At 42.3% G+C, this 18,262-nt stretch overlaps 1 protein-coding gene across 1 annotated transcript in view; it reads left to right on the top strand.

Annotated features, from left to right (window-relative positions):
- Nucleotides 1-18,262, top strand: part of ITSN1 (intersectin 1) — a 2,682,533-nt gene that overhangs the window by 144,431 nt on the left and 2,519,840 nt on the right. The window lies entirely within an intron of this gene.

Genomic DNA, 18,262 nt, shown 5'->3' on the forward strand with positions numbered 1-18,262 from the left:
GTAATAGTCATCTGGTTTGTAAATTTCTTATTCAGTGTGGATTGATGCATATAGGTAAAGCCTCATTGGATGTTTTTGCTTGATTTTCTAGCTGTTTGAATGCACACCACACTACAGCATTTGAGTAATATGATCACAGTTTGATAATTTAAACATGCAAACATTGGGTTTAAAAATAGTTTACTTTTATGGGTTCCTTTTATGACTGCCATTGAGTCCATTTTTTATACTTGATAATTTTTTTATTTTAGTTCATGCCAGTTACATGTTTTATGATGGATGTTATAACTGTATTCATTATTTGTCTTTTGTTCTGGTATAATTTTGTGAATCTTTATTGTAGTTAATCAGCTATGAAAACTATAGCAAATTTGTAATCCATATTTTCAACATGGTTTTCTGCTGAAGTATTTCAGTTATGCAAAGCTGAACCTTTAATGATGGAGCACAGATAGTGGGGGAGATTTTTCACTCACTTATTGGGTATGGAAGCCAAGTTTTTTTTTCTGCCATTGCTAATTTGGACACCGCCTGTGACATGACCTAGTGTTTGGTGACCTTTTAAACCTACCTATAGTATTTGGGTTACGAGAGGGTAGTATTACTACTCTTCTGAGTGTTTAAACAACTGATGATATGGATGCTTTCCTATTGGCTGCCTCCTTTTTTGTTTTATATTGCTTTGTGCACCAGTTCTGTCCATGTGGCTGAGCTGAGCTCTGCAAAATGCAGTGTTGAGCACAGTGTAGTCTAAAGACACAAGTACTTTCAACTAAACTGTGAGTGTTGCCCTAGTGTCCCTGTTTGTTTCCCTTGCACAATGCCTGTAATTCTTTCTTGAGTTGGTAGATTGCCCCAGCAGCACTTCAATATTGCAAAAGGACACAGTGCTGCACTTAGCTGGTTGATGAAGGCTGCAGCTTAGGTGAAGACTGGTTCGCTGAACCAAGCAGCACTTTGCCCCCCTTTTCTCAGTACTGACCCCCCATGTCTAACCAAGCAGTAATAGTAGGGTCTTGTTGAACTAAGTAACTAGAGTACACCCTAAAATGTCCATTAATTTCTTTATTCTGCAGACTTCTCTGCACGATACTAAGTTAATGTGAGGTAGTTGAGTTCCTTAGTCAGCCAGCTGCTTACTAGACATATTCAGTTTACCCTTTCCTGAGGTCTTATGTCGGCAGACCACTTCCTCACTCTTTGTTGCCAATCTATTAGCTCTATGTACTTTGTGACAGTGCTGTAACTACTTAATGCTCACTGATCAGCATTACTTTCACCTTTATTACAGCCCAGATGTGAAAGATACAAGTACCTATTTAAGTTTTAGGCCAGCCTGTCATTTAAACATTCACACAGCATTCAGAAGGTTGTCATTGTTTGCACCCACCTTCCAGTTGCATACCATTCCCCTAAGAACAAGCCTTCTTATGCTGAGGTATGTTTAAAAAAGTCTTTCTGTGCTTCATAGTTCTCCCAAGGTGAAAGCCTGACTTTCAAACTCCTCAACAGCACATGTAACCTCATGTACTACACCTTTATCACTACTTATCATCCAGCCCATATGAACTTTTGAGACTCAGTGTGCCAATCAAATCAGAAGGAAATGTCCTAGTTATTGGTGACTCCATAAGGATACACACAGATACTCCAGTTATTGGGCTTGACAGAGTGACTGTGAGCTGCCACTCAAGAGTCAAGATATGACAGATGTATAGGGTCCTCAAGTCCTTTCTTCCCAGATAAACCTATGACATGGCCATTATTGATGTGGGTGTGAATGACTAGAGACCAGCATCCTTAGATAATATGAAGAGAGACATGATGGAGCTCTCAGTGTACATCCAGGGCTGGTATAAAGCTAGTCTTGAGCAGTATTTACCCGCAGTGAGAATGATGCTACAGTGTAACCAAAAGATGATAGAAACAGCAGATGGCTCAGCTGTTTTTATGCAATTTAATCCTGCTTGTACTTTCCAAACTAGGCAGACCAAACCTGCAGAGTATAGTGGTGACACTACTCAGTACCAGAAGCCTAATCAAGAAACTGCCCTCTTTGGAAACCTTCTTAACCCTAGAATGTATTGACATCTGCATCTTAACTGGAGCTACTAGTGCATTGGTAACACACATTCTTTCCCGGGGTTCAGTGCTCATCACACAATTCATATCTTTACTGAGGATGCCTGCATAATCTGTGGTGGTGTCTATATCTTTGCGACTCTTTCACCCTAGTACATGTAGATAATGACCATAGACCCCCTAATATTTTGGTAAGTATAAAACATCTTACCACTTCCTAGCCAACTTCAGAATGCTTCTGTAACACCTACAACACAGAAGGCATACCCAAGTTGGCTAGAATCCTGTACTATTAAACAAAATGCTACATAATTCTTTGGGATTTGAATTATCCATCTGTTAAATGGGTTACTTACACTTTTGTAGATCTACTCCATGCTTCCTAGACTTCATCAGTACAAACTCCCTGGACAAGGTTGAGCACTGCTGCATGAGAGAATCAGATATGTTGAACTTGATCATTACAAACATAGCAAAATTGTGTATTGCATCCTCCTTGGTTAGGTCTGACCATTAAGAAGGGGTCCTCAAATAAACAAGGCCCAAACACTCATAAACCCTAACATCTTTAGAAATTTCTGTAAAGCAAACTTATTTCAACTGTTGATGAGTTTCAAGAGTCCTCTCCTTGAAGATTCAACAGCAAACACTGCTACGTTTATGGACAGTCTGTTCTCATCTTAATACTTGAGACGTTGCTACCTTTCTGTGGCAAGTACAGTCATTTATGTATGTATTTACGAATGTATGTTGCATTTGTTTACCAGGATAGTCTGACTAGGCAGCAGATCCCCTTTTCACAGCGGCCTGAGGAAAAAAAATTCAACCAAAAAACAAGAGTTTCAGATAGTTACAATGAAACATTTTTGGAAAGTTACAATGAAACATTTTTGGAAAGTTACAAAAGTAATGTGTGTGTGTGTGTGTGTGTGTGTGTGTGTGTGTGTGTGTGTGTGTGTGTGTGTGTGTGTGTGTGTTACACAAACCGATGTGTAAATTAATAAGGCTAGCTTAATATACAGGTGTAAAAACAGTGTTATAGTATGGTAAAGTCATGAAATGTAATGTCTTAAGATGAAGCAAAAAGTTGAATTCTGTAGAAAGTGAAAACTATTGAGGAGAATTCACTGTACTTAAGGTACAGTGAATTGGTATTGCTGTAGTAGATGAAGAAAAAAAGAAAGATTGTTTTGAGATGAAAGTAAAATATATGAGGTTAACAGAAGAGAGATGGGAATGATAGTAAAGCATACAAGAGAGAGGCTGGAACTGATAAGATGAGAAAAATAATCATTCAGGAAAAAAGTAGATGGGGAGGACAAGTGAAACTGAGGAAGGAGTTGAGAAACGTTGTCACAGTGATGAAGAACTTACTCTCTTACATATTCCAAGGAATAATTAAGTAATAACTAGTTGAGGTAATCTGGTAACTTTGATAAATTAGGTGTAGATATAAAGCCTTTGGGTAGAACCTGAGCATAAACAAGCTGTATAATGAGAAAAAACTCCTCCCCTCAGTAACAAACTTAAAACCCCACACCTCAAAGTTAAACTTAAACATATCAAATCTTCCAAGGGGAAGCATGAATTCAGAATTTTCCTCAGACAATCATAAGTCCCTCAGTTGTACCAGAAACACTGGATAACTGTACCCTGCGCTGCTCTGAATTGTACGTAATGTCTGTACTATTCTGCCTTGAAGACATAGTTGACCTATTAGCAGACAAATTTAGTTCAGACTTCTCCTAACTAACTCTCACATGCTTGACCTTTTGACAGCATCACCCGCCAAACATCACTCCTGAACTAAAGGTTCTGTTGAAGGTGAAAAAATACTTGCTTGATGGGGTCTAATTAATGTGCTAGGGTGCAGGTTTCCTGGCCAGTTTGAAGCACCATCTTACTGAGCAGCTCCACAGTCTTCATCCTCAGCCTTTTGTCTGGATTTGTGTCATAGGCTTGGAGAGCTGCATTGGTCATTCCTCTACTCAAGGGAGGGACCCACCACTAATTCTCGTAACTGTAGACCTGGAGGTTTTATAAGCCTTCTTTGTAAAACAGTGGAAGTGATCTAGTGACCTAGATGGCAGTCTAAAGTCCCTCATCCCAAATCAATTTGGATTTGTGAAGTGTAAAACTTGGTCAATTTCTTTGAAAAAGTAGCAGATGTCTTTTGTGAGGGCAGAGCAGTACACACACGGCTTACCTCTACCTAGTCAAAACTTTTGACACCCTTCCTCATTTGGGCATTATAGGTAAACTTATCAAACTAAATGTAAACTCTGATGTTACTTAACGGATAGCAAACAAGCTCAGACAGACCCCAGCAAATTAAGACTGAGGGAATACTGTCCTTGAAAAGACAAGATCTGATATCGTTGACAAAACAAGATCCAATGTTGCCTTTTCTGTTTGGCTCAGCCTTCGGATATTTGGATGTGATCAGATCCAACTTCTGGCAGTCTTAGGCTCTTCACACTCCAAAGCTGTGCCTTTTCTTCCACAATGCTCTCTCTGCTTGGAGCTCCTTGAGATCCCATTTGCCACTTTCAGTGATAGATACACTCTGGCTCCACAGATAAGTGTATGGATCTCAATTTTTGGCCCTTTATAGGCTTCTTCCTCTCCCTTTTTGTTAGTTTTGATAGTTAGGGGTTGCCTTTCGTTTGTTAGTGTCTCCTATTTCTGTGTAAACATTTTTTCTGCCCTTTTGGTGCGATTTCCATTCTGTCCTTTTCTCCTCAGATTAAAAAAAAAACCTTCAAAGTTTTTTTTTTTTTTTTGAGGGGGGTCCCCTACCTTGCTGTGGTTTTGTGCACTATTTTTGTAAAGTAGTATTTTTAGTCTTTTGGTTGTGGTGCTGGTTAGTACCTTCTGTGTTAAACTGTTCCTATGGATAAAAGACCTAGGGATTTGGGGAAAGTGTGGGATGTGGTCATAAGTTGCCTTCCCATGATACACACAAGTCTGTATATTGTCTTGGCGCTCTACATTTAAATCTAGACTGTCAGGCTTGTGCAGCCTTTTGATCGCAGGGCTTAGCTGATAGCCTGAACAAATTAGTGAAAAAAGGGATACTGCTGGCTTCTTCTGCAACTGCTGTTCCTTCTCCAGCTGTTTCATCTTCCCTAAAATTAGAGAAAAAAAGAGGGAGACAAAGTGAAAGAAAACTAAGAAGTGAGAGAGAAGTTGAAAACAAATGGGGGGAACCCAGTCTTACCCCCATGTCGAGAGGCTCATGTGTTTGGCATTCGGCGATATCCTCCCAAAGCTTTCTAATAGCAATGTACATCTTGGGGAAATCAGTATCCTAGTGGGCAGTTTAAACCGGAACTTCTTGATAACTCTTGAGTGGTCCCTCAATTCAGCAATTGCAGCTTGAAGTTTCCAACTCTGGGGACAACTGTGCTGCAGCCTCTTGACGACTCCTTTCAACACCAAATGCAGCATCTGCTTTGTCACCGAGGGGCTCTCATCTGCTTGCTTGGCCTCCAGGTCTTTTGTATACCTATTACCTGGCCCACTTGATCATCAAGTTCCTATAGAAAGCCATCCATTGAATAGCAACAGTGATCCTCATTGTGCCTTTCTGGCCTAGACATGTCTGGCTTTCCCCTTGTGTAGCCTCATTTTCTTTACCCATATTGGATTCTGTACCCAGTTTCAGATCTGACTCTCACCTCTTTGATCAACGTCACCCAAATCTGGAATCCCACAAACCTAACCATTTGGATGTTCTTCGTGTTTCACTGTTGCAGTCATCACATTTGTGTTATCTGCTTGCAGTAGCCCTCAGTCGGCCTGATTAACAAAGTCCTTGAGTCCTGCGACAGGGGTATAAAACATGCAGCTGACGCCATTACATCAGTCTTTCTTGCCATGCAGTGCCCGATGCAGAAGCAGTTCACAAATGCCGGTCGGCCTACTCCTGAAATTTTCATTTTTGAGTTTCAGAACCGAAGTCTTCAACTAAAAGCCAAGTACCCCGTTGGGGAAGCTTTTCCTTGCTCTAAACCGATGTCAGTAAAAGTAAATAATTGCATTACTTGTGGAAAGCAAATACCTCATAAAGATTTTCATTCGTACTGTATTCCTTGCCTAGGCCCTGACCATGACGTAACTCACTGTCTGTTTTGTGCCTTATTTAAACCATGAACTATCCGTCGTCAGTATGTTTTCGCTTCTAAATATTTTGGTGCCCGGTTCAATTATCCTAATATGTCTTCGGTAAGCCATCTGACTACCGACATTCCGAAAAAACGCAAAGATAAAGACAAAGACAGGCCGCCTAGGTCCAAAGCTGCCAACGACGCTTCTTCTAAGCCAGTCGCTAGTTCGCTGGTACTCAGTGAGGTGCTTTCGCAGCCCCTGATACCCGCTACTTCAGATTCGCAGGCCTCTACTGAGACCCATTTGGAGTCCGGTATGCGAGATGCTTCAACTGTGGAACCTGCGGATGTCTCTACCTTGGATGGGTCCGGAGCCACTGTGCAGACACCAGCTTTTGAGGGTGTATTCAGGCATACTGACTTGCGTATTAAACCGATGCCATCTTCTTCTTTAAGGCCTAAAACTCGAACCATGCCTAGAAAACTGATACCCAGACTGCATGGTCAGGCCTCTATGCCTAAAAAACAAATGAATAGAATGGCTGAAGACCTTATTACTTTAATCAGGGGAAGCCAGCCTTCCCCCTCTAAGAGACCTAGGACTGAGTTTGCTTATGATACTTCTGACCAAGATTCTGAATTTTCTGTTTCCTCTGATGACCAGGATTTACCCTTATCTCCTTATTCTGATGCTGAGGACTCTATTCCCTCTGCTTCCTCCCCAGAGGATTTCTCTTTTGGTGAAATCTTGCATACTCTCAGGGAGCATTTTCGTTGGGAAAGTCAGGATTTCTCTGATTCTAAAAAGAGGCTTGGTGATTTCTTACTCCTGCCCCAGCACAGGCCTTTAGCCATACCTACTGTACTAGACATTGTTGATGATGCCTTTTCGGAATCTAGCTTGGCCACTGACTCTTGACCTCCTGCTCCCAGAAATCCTGATAGATATTACAGGGTTCCTGACACTCACAAGTTCCTTTTTAAAAATCCTATTGCAGATCCTGAGACCATTTCCCAGGGACCCAAGGGCATTAAAGCTACTACTGCCAAAAATCCTATCCCCTCTGATAGAGATTCCAGGGCACTGGATAGATGGGGTAAGAAGGTATACACTTGTGCAACTTTGGCCATTAGGGCCTTAGCTACCAGTTTCATATGTTAAAGTATCAGCAGCATATTACTGGATTGCTCAAACAGAAAATGATGTTTATTCCTGATTGTGCTGAAAATAAGGATTTACAGGATTTACTGCATTCAGCTGAACAAGTTGGAAAACATACTTTGCAATGTGGTTTTGATTCACTAGAGGCATCTTGCAGGGCTGCTGTGACTGGGTCTGTACTTAGAAGGCATGCTTGGCTTAAGGAGCAATCCTTGCCAGATCATGTTAGAGAAATTACTGGATGCTCCCTTAAACCAGGACCGCCTGTTTGGCAACAAGGCAGAAGTTGTTCTTAAAAATATGGAGGAAAAAGCTAAATCTATGCAAACTGTTAGAGTTTTTACAAGTACAACCTCTTTAGTAGGCATTGTCCTTCCAAGAATTGGTCCTTTCCTACCTCTTCCAGACCTTCTCAGGCCAAACCCAGATCTAGCAGAGCTCCCAGACTTCAGTCCCAGGGTACGCACAGGACTAAGCAGTGGGGGGGCCTCCACTTCCAAATCTGGTAGCAGTAAAACTCCCCCCTATGGTAAACTGCCTCAATGACTTCTTTTTAAAACTTCCAAGTACTGCTCAACTGACTGCCCCTTTGGGGGGAAAGACTGCTCTTCATGCAAAGAACTGGGAACTCATTACCCAGGACAAATGGGTTTTAAATAGTGTCCCAGGGATACAGATTACACTTCCACACATAACCAACACCAAGCGGGTGGCCAGATCTACCGCCAAATCAGTGGGAAGAGGCCCAAAAGCAAGTACTTTCTCTCTTAAGCATGGGGGCTATTCAGTTGGTACCAGAATAGGAAAAGGGACAAGGTTTCTACTCATGACTTTTCCTGGTACCCAGAAAATACAATTCATGGCGTCCTATCCTGGACCTGTCTACTCTAAATACCTTTTTGGTGATTCCAATATTCAAGATGCTGACTCTTCACCAGTTGCTCCCTATGCTAGGAAAAGACGCCTGGTTGGCAACACTAGATTTAAAGAAAGCATACCTGCACATCCCAATCAGGTAATCTTGCAGAAGATACCTATGCTTCAAAGCAGGCTACATGCACGATCAGTTCTCTGCACTGCCCTTTCACTTATCTACTGTGCCCAGGGTATTCACAAAGTGCCTAACTCCAGTTATTGCATTTTGCAGGCAAAGAAATATTCAATTATACCCATGCCTGGACTATTGTCTAATTCAGGCAGAAAGCCAGGACATACTTTTGAATCGTATGGCTTTTGTACAAAGGGTGCTAACTTGTCTGGGGTACACCGTAAACGAAAATAAATCACACCTGGTACCCTGTCAACAAATTATATTCCTAGGAGCAAGCTTGAATACAACTTCCCAGATGGCTTTCCTCACGCCAGAGAAACAAATTCATTTGACAACCTACTTCAAACAAGTGGCCACAAAAACCCTGCTATCTGCAAGGCAAATACTACAAGCTTTGGGGTTCATGGCCTCCTGCATTCTTCTAATTCCATATGCAAGACTGCATATGCGGAAACTACAGTGGTATCTAAAAAGTCTACGGTGTCAACATTCTCAGGATCTAGAAGCAATGATTCCTGTTATACTTTGCCTATGCCTAGAGTTCCTTTGGTGGGCAGAGGCCTGCCACCAAAACAAGGGACTACCATTCACACTACCCCCTGCCGCCCAAATCCTAACGGACACATCAGACTATGCATGGGGGGGGGGCTCACCTGGCAGGGAGGTGCATTCAGGGCAAATGGAACCCAAGTCAAATGCACCTGCATATCAATCAAAAAGAAATGTTAGTTGTACAGAATGCTCTGACAGCCTTCAAGGGCCACATTCTTCCAGGACAATTAATGGTAAAGACGGACAGCACCACTGTTATGTGGTACATAAACAAGCAGGGGGTACCCATTCTTACCCCCTCTGCAGACTAGACATGGCATTGTGGAACACAGCCCTGAACTACCAAGTGCATCTACAAGCTCAATTCCTGCCAGGAAAACTAAATACACTGGCAGACTAACTAAGCAGAAACCTCATGGACCCACACGAGTGGAAACTGCAACCAAGGATTTTCAACATGTTGACAAGCAAATAGGGGAGCCATGATATAGACCTGTTTGCCTCCTCCCAGAACTATCAATTGGACAAACTTTGCACAAGGACTCCCCACAAACAAGCTTGAAAAGTGGATGCTCTGTCCTTCAGCTGGAAAAACCTTTCAGTTTATGCCTTTCCTCCTCTGCCTCTGCTCTCCAAAGTACTACTAAAGATCAAGCAAGACAAACCAAGGACGATTTTGATTGCACCAGACTGGCCACTCCAACACTGGTACCCCCTCTTGCGCAGTGTGTCACCATTGGCCCCATGGCACCTGCCTCAGACTCCTACCCTATTGTCTCAGCAGGAAACCCAGATTCTGCACCCTCAGCTTCAAACACTGAACCTAGCAACCTGGCTAATTACTTAATCTCTCCTTTACCATCCCTCAGTAAACCAGTGATGGATATCATTTTAGAGGCAAGGAGGTCTAGTACTAGAAAATGTTATGCTGAAAAATGGAAAAGATTCTGTGCCTGGAACCAAACTCAAGGGATATGAGCACAGCAGTGTCCAATTTACCTCAGATTTTACACTACTTAACTGAGATGCTTCACAAGGGCTGGTCTTTCTCCTCCATCAAAATTCACGCCTCAGCCATTTCATCTCATTATAACACAGAACCTCCCCTCTTCTCTCATCCACTGCTCAAGCAGTTCCTCAGAGGGGCCAAAAATGTACGACCACCCAGGAGAGCTCTAACTCCAGCCTGGGACCTCAACTTTGTATTGGAAAAGCTCACCCTTCCTCCTTTCGAGCCAGCTGCCTCTACGGACTTAAAATCCCTTTCTTGGGAAACAGCTTTCCTTTTAGCAATAGCTTCAGCAAGAAGGGTAGCTGAATTACAGGCCCTCATGGCAGTGGAGCCTTTCATCGTCTTTCATGCAGACAGGGTGTCCCTCAGGACCAATCCCCCCTTCATGCCCAAGGTGGTATCCAGTGTGGCCCTTAATCAGTCCATACATTTGCCAACCTTCTTTCCTAATCCACAGAACAAAGGGGAACGGATACTGCACTCCTTAGATGTGCACAAACAACTTAGATTCTACTTGGATATAACTAAACCTCAAAGGAAGTCTGATCAACTGCTGGTGGCATTTGCTGCAGGGGCAGAGGGGAAAGCTTCTTCAAAGCAAACCATTTCCAAATGGATAGGCCATTGCATTCATTTCTGCTACAAACACCATGGAAAACCTATCCCGCAGGGGATCAGACCCCACTCTACCAGGGCTGCATCTACCTCTACAGCCTTTCTCAGAGGCGTCCCTACCAGGGACATCCTAGAAGCCACTACCTAGAGTTCTGTACATACTTTCACCAAGCATTACCATCTGCCAATTTTCTCTAAATCCAGAGCTGGCTTTGCCACTGCAGTGTTGCCGGACCTTTTAGCTGGTCCTAATTCTATTTAAATTTCTCCTCCCATCCTTAGCTTTAGGAATCTACCCAAAAGTGATGACTGCAACAGTGAAACACGAAGAACATAGTACAGTTGTGTACACTTACCATAAATGTAGATGTTCGAGTGTATTCACTGTTGCAGTCCTGGTTACCCTCTCTCCAGCCCCCTTACTTCTTTTGGCTATACCTCTACTCTCCTTTACTATGCTCAAAAGCTTTTTGGTGTATTTGCTTTTTTGTTGGAGGTATAACCTTGTATATTTATAGATTTAATTGCTTCCCATTAGGGGGGCACCTGACATCTGGGGCAAGAAAAACTGATGTAATGGTGTCGGCTGCATGTTTTATACCCCCGACGACCTAACGTCCTGGAAGAAGGGACAGCAACCGACGCAGGACCCAAGACTTTGGTAATCAGGCCGACTGAGGGCTACTGCAAGCAGATAAAAGTGATGACTGCAACAGTGAGTACACTCTAACATCTACATTTATGGTAAGTGTACACAACTGTACTTTATCTTGCCTGTCTACTCCTCTTATATTAGGCCCTTAATTAAAGTCACTGCTCTATTTGACATGTACTTGATCAGGCATATGATTCAGATTTAAAGGCCCCAACATTTTCTTATAAAGAAAATCAAGAGGTTGAGTTCCATTGTGTACACAGTCCTGTAAAAATTCCTTGGGGAAAGTCTTTGCATGGTACACAAGGCCTCAAATGACTCTATACTGAGCAACCTCCTTCATGTCCATAAAACCAGCAGTGCTGTGAACACCAATACTAAGGATGTTGACCTTCATCTAAGAGAAACCAAATGTGCTGACATGAAAGTAACTAACTCAGAATTCCTGTCCTGTGGAACAGACTCCGTTTCATATTCAGAGTAGTTCTCTCACATTCTCCATATGCAACCTGAATGAGTGGATGGGTAACAGTAGGTAGCTCACTGGCAGTGCCCCTCGGACCTTCATGGGAAAATGTCACAGTTGGTGGGAAATGCAGTGGCTAGGCTTCAAATTATTTACTTTTTCATTTGCCTAGTAACAACCTGCAAAGGCATTTGCAGATGGCCTTGAGCATCTATACATGCCCAAAAACTTTGATTTGTTTTAAATTGACTGTTCTTTGTGGAGCTTTTCTCCCCGGGGCTCTACTGAAAATGGACATATATCCAGCTAGACTAGCCCGGTCAACAAATGTTAAATAAAAATAATAATAAATAAAAAAATCTCATCAGCACCTTAACTCCCAAACACCAGTATGTACAAAGACTGATCATTTCTACTGAGCGGAGGAGAAATGTAAGTATTTGTATTGAAATCCAGTGGTGAATCCTGCTTTAATTTCTGTGGATGCAGTCAAAGGATCAGTTTGTACTTGATGATGATACATTGTGTTTTGGATAGCTCTGGCAAGAAGTTTTATACTTCTACTAGTTTGGACCTCAGAGCTGTTAATTCAGTTTTGCATTCTACACTGTCTGCAACATCATAAAAATATGTTGCAAGAATGTAAGAGATGGTCAGTGTGTCCACTGAATAGTGCTTGCCACTGGTATTGTTGAATGCTTTTAGAGTAAATGAGCATTGTGTGAGATGTAACTACAGTACTATTGATGTCAGTGCCAGGGCAGTAGTCTTAGTTGTGGTTACCAGATAGCATACATTGCTAAGGATTTCTCTTTCCGAAGATGTCATGTGCATATGCCAACTTTCAAACATGTCCTTGTCCAGAGAGTTGCTTTTGAAACTTCCCTTATGGGCAAAATTGGTTGCCAGTTGGTATAATGGTTAAGGTCTTCGCCTCCCATGCACAAGTGTTAGGTTCTGTCCTGTCCTCCAGCCAATATCTGTTTGGAGTTTGCATGTTCTCCCTGTCTTTGTGGGGTTCCTCCCACCTTCAAAAAACATGGCTTGTGTTTCTATCTCAAAAATCACACAAGAATGGAGCTTTGAACAGCAGCACAGCTTCTACATGGTGCCCTGTATGGGAAGAATTGTGTAGACTAATCACTTTGGGCATATGCTGTGGTGTGCAGTGTTGTCAAGATAAGAGTACATGGATCACAGATCACGATCTGTGGCATGGCTAGCCACTCAGCAGTGTTAAATACGGCTCTAGGTGATTATATTGTCTAATGTTGCCAAATGGGCAAGGGTATTTGGTGATAAGTAGATTGATGACCTGGCCTACGTCAGGGACCCATGCTAATAGTGGGAAGGATGTATGTGTCCCTGTTGGCCAGTGTGTGCCTGACTTAATGCCCAGCAGCCCTGGGTTAATCTACTGGCTGGCAGGTTGATGTCCATTTGCCCAGATGGGTTACCTGGGGTATTTCCGTTGAGTGAAAGTTGGACGTAAAACCAATCAACCTGCCTAGCATAAACTAAGAATTGCTGCAGTCAGTGTAGGTTTACTCACAGGACAGAGCTTGGAGGTAGATGCTATTATGGTGAGGAGGAGGCTGGACATCCCATGTACCCAGGACACAAGATGGAAGGTCAGTGCAGCAAAGCTTCTTGGCTTGGGATCCAAAGTATACTACTAAGGAGGAGAACAGGTTAGAAATGGTGTGGGTATTGTGGTGAGGGAAAGGCTACAGAAGGCAGAGAGAGATGTCATTAGAGTTACTGGCAGATGCCAGCCAAATGATAGTGCAGTATTTATAAATTCAGCCTGTGCCCAACAGCAGGGTTGTGATATTGAGCAAAAGTGCATTCAGATAGCAGTTGGAGGACTTGCTAGTTAAAGCAGGACAACATGAATTGGTGCCGATAACAGGTGACCTGAATGCACATATCGGCACAGACAGAAGAGGATATGAATGCTGCCCGGGTCCACGTGGATGGGACAACAGGAATAAGGAAGAACAGACCATTCTAGACTTCTTTCTGGAAAATGACTTGATTGTAGCATACACATGGCTCAGAAAGACAGTCACAAAATCACGTACAAGAGTAGCCACCATGCAACTCTGTAGACTTCCGTCTTGTAAGGAAAGGACACCAGGGTAGAATCAACGACTGCAAAGTCATCCCTAGGGAAATAGTCATCTTGCAGCATAAACCACTGGTTGCCACAATTAGCTGCAAGCAGTGGTCAGAGAAGGCACAAAGGTTAATAGAGACCAGGCTGAAGACCTGGAATTTAACTTGAAAGCACAGCAGTTCAATGAATTGCTCCGAGCTGTAGCACCTCAAGAAGAAGAGGTAGTAGGTAGAGTTTAAGAATGAAAGCATCTCGAAACAGCATGATTGAGGACTACAGAACAGATATGTGGTCGAGCCAGGTATGGAAATAAGGAACGTAGGAAATGTTGGTAGTGGAATGCAGAAGTCCAGGAAGTCATCAAAAGAAAGGAGTGCAGGAATAAGTGCCAGACAGAAAAGACTGACCAGAAGGAATACTGGTTGGCTAGAAAGGAGTTGCAATGGCAAAGAACAAGGCATCAGAGACACTGTACCAGCTTCTGGAAAGTGACTCAGTAGATGGCACAAAGAAGCTATATCAGGTTGCTTTACATGTCTCAGGATGCTGGCTGTGTCAACCTCCAAACTAAAATTAGAATGCTACTTGCAAAGACAGATAGACATCTTTTACAAGGGATGCCTGCAATGCTTACCAGTTCACAGAATGACAAAGACATATGAAAGGAGTACTTCAGCAGTTCTGAATGAAGAAACCACACAGAAGCTATACTGCTTCAGACACAGCTTGTGATAAGAGATGAGGAGGTACCCACCACAGAAGATGCAAGAACAGCACAAAGAAAAATGAAGTCAGGAAAAGAAACCGGCTTAAATGAGGTCACAGCAGATTTGATAAAGATGGTGGGTGAGATAGGGGAGAAATGGCTCCTGAAGGTACGCATAGCAGTGTAGGTAGGAAGGCATATCCCAAATGACTGGAGGATAAGCATACTAATACCACTGTTCAAGAACAGAGGACCTTCACAACTGTGGGCAATACAGGGGTATCAGACTCTTGCCATAGTGTATGAAAGTTCTGGAGAGTGTGATTGATAAATATGCAGAGTAGTTGAAAGTAAGATGGGAGATGAGCAGTTGGGATTCAGATCAGGATGCAGCAGTACTGACCCGATGTTTGCAGTAAGACACAGAGTTGAGAAGAAGCTAGAGATGAGGAAAGAATCCAGCTGACATTCCAAGACTTGGTGAAAGCATATGACAAGGTCCCAAGAAAACTGATTTGGACATTTCTACAGTGGTTCAAAGTCTGAGAAATACCCATAGAATTAGTGGAAACTATGTACAAGGACCCAATAACTCAATTACAAATATTGTTTTGACTGGCAGAGGGGTTCCCAGTGGGAGTAGGCATGCATCTGAATTCAGATCCAAGTCCATAACTGTTTATACTTGTGATGGACTATATTAGCAAACAGGTCGAATGGGACAGATCAAGAAAGTTGTCATCTGCAGACAATGTGGCATTGCAGGTAGACTCTGAGCAAGAATTTTAGCAAAGGATAGGGGAATGGAATAAAAAAAACTGAACATGGGATGAAACTGAGTACAGATAAGAAAGTTGTAATGGTAGCAGTTGCGGGAAATAAGAAGCTGAGAATTTGAGGTATAAGGGAAAATAGTGGAACATGTTTATAGCTTCAAGTGTCTGGGAGGGGTGGTTGTGGAGAAGGGAAGTCTGAATGAGGAGGTCAGAGCTAGAATTAGAAGAACTGCAGCCAACTGGCACAATGTCAGCTGTAGTATGACTGGAGAATGCCACAGAAGCCGACAAGTAAGATGTCCAAAACAGTGGTGTGACCAATGCTATTTATGGTACAGAAACTTGAAGATAGAGGTTATGTAGATGAAGTGCCTGAGATGGTGGCAAGATGAAAACTGTGGGACAGACTAAATGAGGAAATAAGAGTAGAAGCCAAAGCAGCTTAATTTGCAGAAAAGGTCAAAGAACAGATTATAGTGGTTTGTGCACATGTGCAGAAAAGCAGACCATCTGTTGAAGATGATTTGGGACAAACAGGAAGAAGGCAGAGGAAACGAGGGCATCCAGCAAAGAGGTGGATGGGATTGTGTGACAGGAGACCTGTAACAGGCAGGCATGAGTGTTGCAGAAGGTAGGAGAGTGGCACTGAATACAGAGTTGGCGACAGTTGACACTTCACCCCGACCCCATGTAGAAGATGGGGAAAAGGAGGTTGTTGATTATGGGCCATATTGTGTAGTACTTGGCGTACAATAAAAATGACATGCAACAGTGAATGGGCAAGTCACTTGCCAGCATGAACCTGCTTAGCCTTTTATGTAAGGCAAAACCTCACACCAGCTAAAAAGAGTGTATGAGTGACATTAAATGTCAGAGAGTCCAACTCATTATTTAAACATAAATTTAAACCTCCAGGGGAGCTTCTTTTTGATTCATAGGAAGTTATAAGATCAAGTTGTCATAATCAAATAAATTTGGTTACATGCAGACGTGTACACACACACAATTCTGGATAATTTTCGTCTATTTAAGAAGAAAGCTCTGGCCAGTGTAGCTAATAACCTTGCAGGTTTACTTGACTCACAAAAAATTAGAATGCTACTTGCAGGTCAGCCATCCATTAGGTGAACCTTCCACTGTAGGCATACAACTGAAAAAGATGAGGAAGATTGTAACAGCCCCATAAACTGAAAAGTAGCACCAGAACAACAGCATGAGGTTACAACTCTGCTCTGCAGAGGCCTGGTTTTCCTGGCCTTGGTGATTACTAGCCTTGTGCTTACCCAGCCCACTGAGATTCTAAAGTGGACTCTGTCCTGTGCTGCTTCACAGGTCTCAGGATGCTGGCTGTGTCAACCTCCAAACTGCATACAGGTACTCGGGCTCCTATGAAGGGCAGCTGTAATTCTATGGTGGTGCCAGCTCCCCCAGAAATGAGAGAATAAGATATCTCGATGTTCCTTTCATTTGTAAATCTATGGCATCAGTGATCCTTTTGGTGAGAACTGTATGTTGTGTCAGGGTACTTAGTACAACTGCTGATGTTTGCATAATAGGATCAGTGCTACAGAAGTAGCTCCTATTCCAAAGGTATCCTTGTGTATGAAGGTGCACTCGTGCATGTATTTTTCTTCCTCTGGTGGTAGGTATTGGAAGTTGGTGTTTTGGGAATTTGGCTTGACTTGGGTAATGAGCTTCTGCTGTTTTTATCTCTCATCACTTCACTAGGTATTTTCAGGTATTACTCTACAAGATTTAGAATTGCGGATACAGGTGCACCTTTACTGGTGATTGCATCTGCCCCAGAAAAGAACTGAAGATGGCACTTGGTTATGCTGTCCCTTACAACTAAGTTTCTTGCTTGGCATCCTTGGTAAAGAGGTCAGTTTAATCCTACCCTAAGAGGCTTTCAGCGCATAGATTTCTGAATGGAAGGTATTTCATCTATGAAGATTAATGCAGCAGTGATCCCATTATTATTTGAACTACATACATTGCAAGTACCCTAACACAGCTGTACTGTGTACTTCTCTGTATAATCGTCAGTTCCCCATCTCCTGTGCATGGTTTTCCCAATTGAGAACACTAGCTATGAATGCTTTGTTCATAGACCGGAGAAAGCAGTGGATTTATTTCCATTGATTGATGCTGTTCAAAGGTTTTGTAAAAGAAAATATGAAAATAAAATTAAATCTCTTTCTAACAGTTGCATTCAGGCCATTGTAGCTGTGGATCTCTCTCTTAAAAAAGCTGTTAACACCCAAGTAATTCCTCTGGCTTTGTTCCACATTGTTCTTTTGCATCAGTAGGCCAGAGTTTTACACATCAATCATCTTAATTTTTGAGGTTTACATCTTGGAGGATATGCAAACAGTTATTTTTTTTCCTGAGATAGTGTTTTGTATTAAAAGAATTCAAGAAGCCAGGTACTAAAAAAAATCTTGGATAGTTAAATGTAAAAAATTTTCTGTTTGCCAGTTAAAGGACTTGGCATCCATTTCTTGAACATAAAGCAGGAAGCAAAATATTTTGCCATTCATGTCTTTCATATGTTGACATGGCAAACAGGCTGAGAAATTTCTTACTGTTACATCCCATATTTTAGTTACAGTTTCTCCAAATAGTTTACTCGACTTTATTTCATTACATTGGTTAACTGGGTAAGTGAACTGGTCCTTGCACTGTTTTCACTACTACCTGGATACTGAGGCAGAATGTCTACATGTTGTAGTATGCCATGTACCATGTGATGATTCCAATGCAACATCTGGATGTTCCCAGCTATACTGTTTCCCAGTATGATATCATACAGGAGGGAGTGTGGACCTGAATATTAAGTTTTGGTATCCTTGCTGGATGACAGAGGCCCCTCACAGTGTTTCTCCAGGCTTTGTGGAATCTAGGCTCTAGTGTTGTTGTCCCTCCCACCCAGTATACATTTTGTGTTTATTTGTTAA

The sequence above is a fragment of the Protopterus annectens genome, chromosome 5.part1 (genome assembly GCF_019279795.1).
Source record: "Protopterus annectens isolate FY-2018-M chromosome 5.part1, PAN1.0, whole genome shotgun sequence".
NCBI classification, from domain to species: Eukaryota; Metazoa; Chordata; order Ceratodontiformes; family Protopteridae; genus Protopterus; species Protopterus annectens.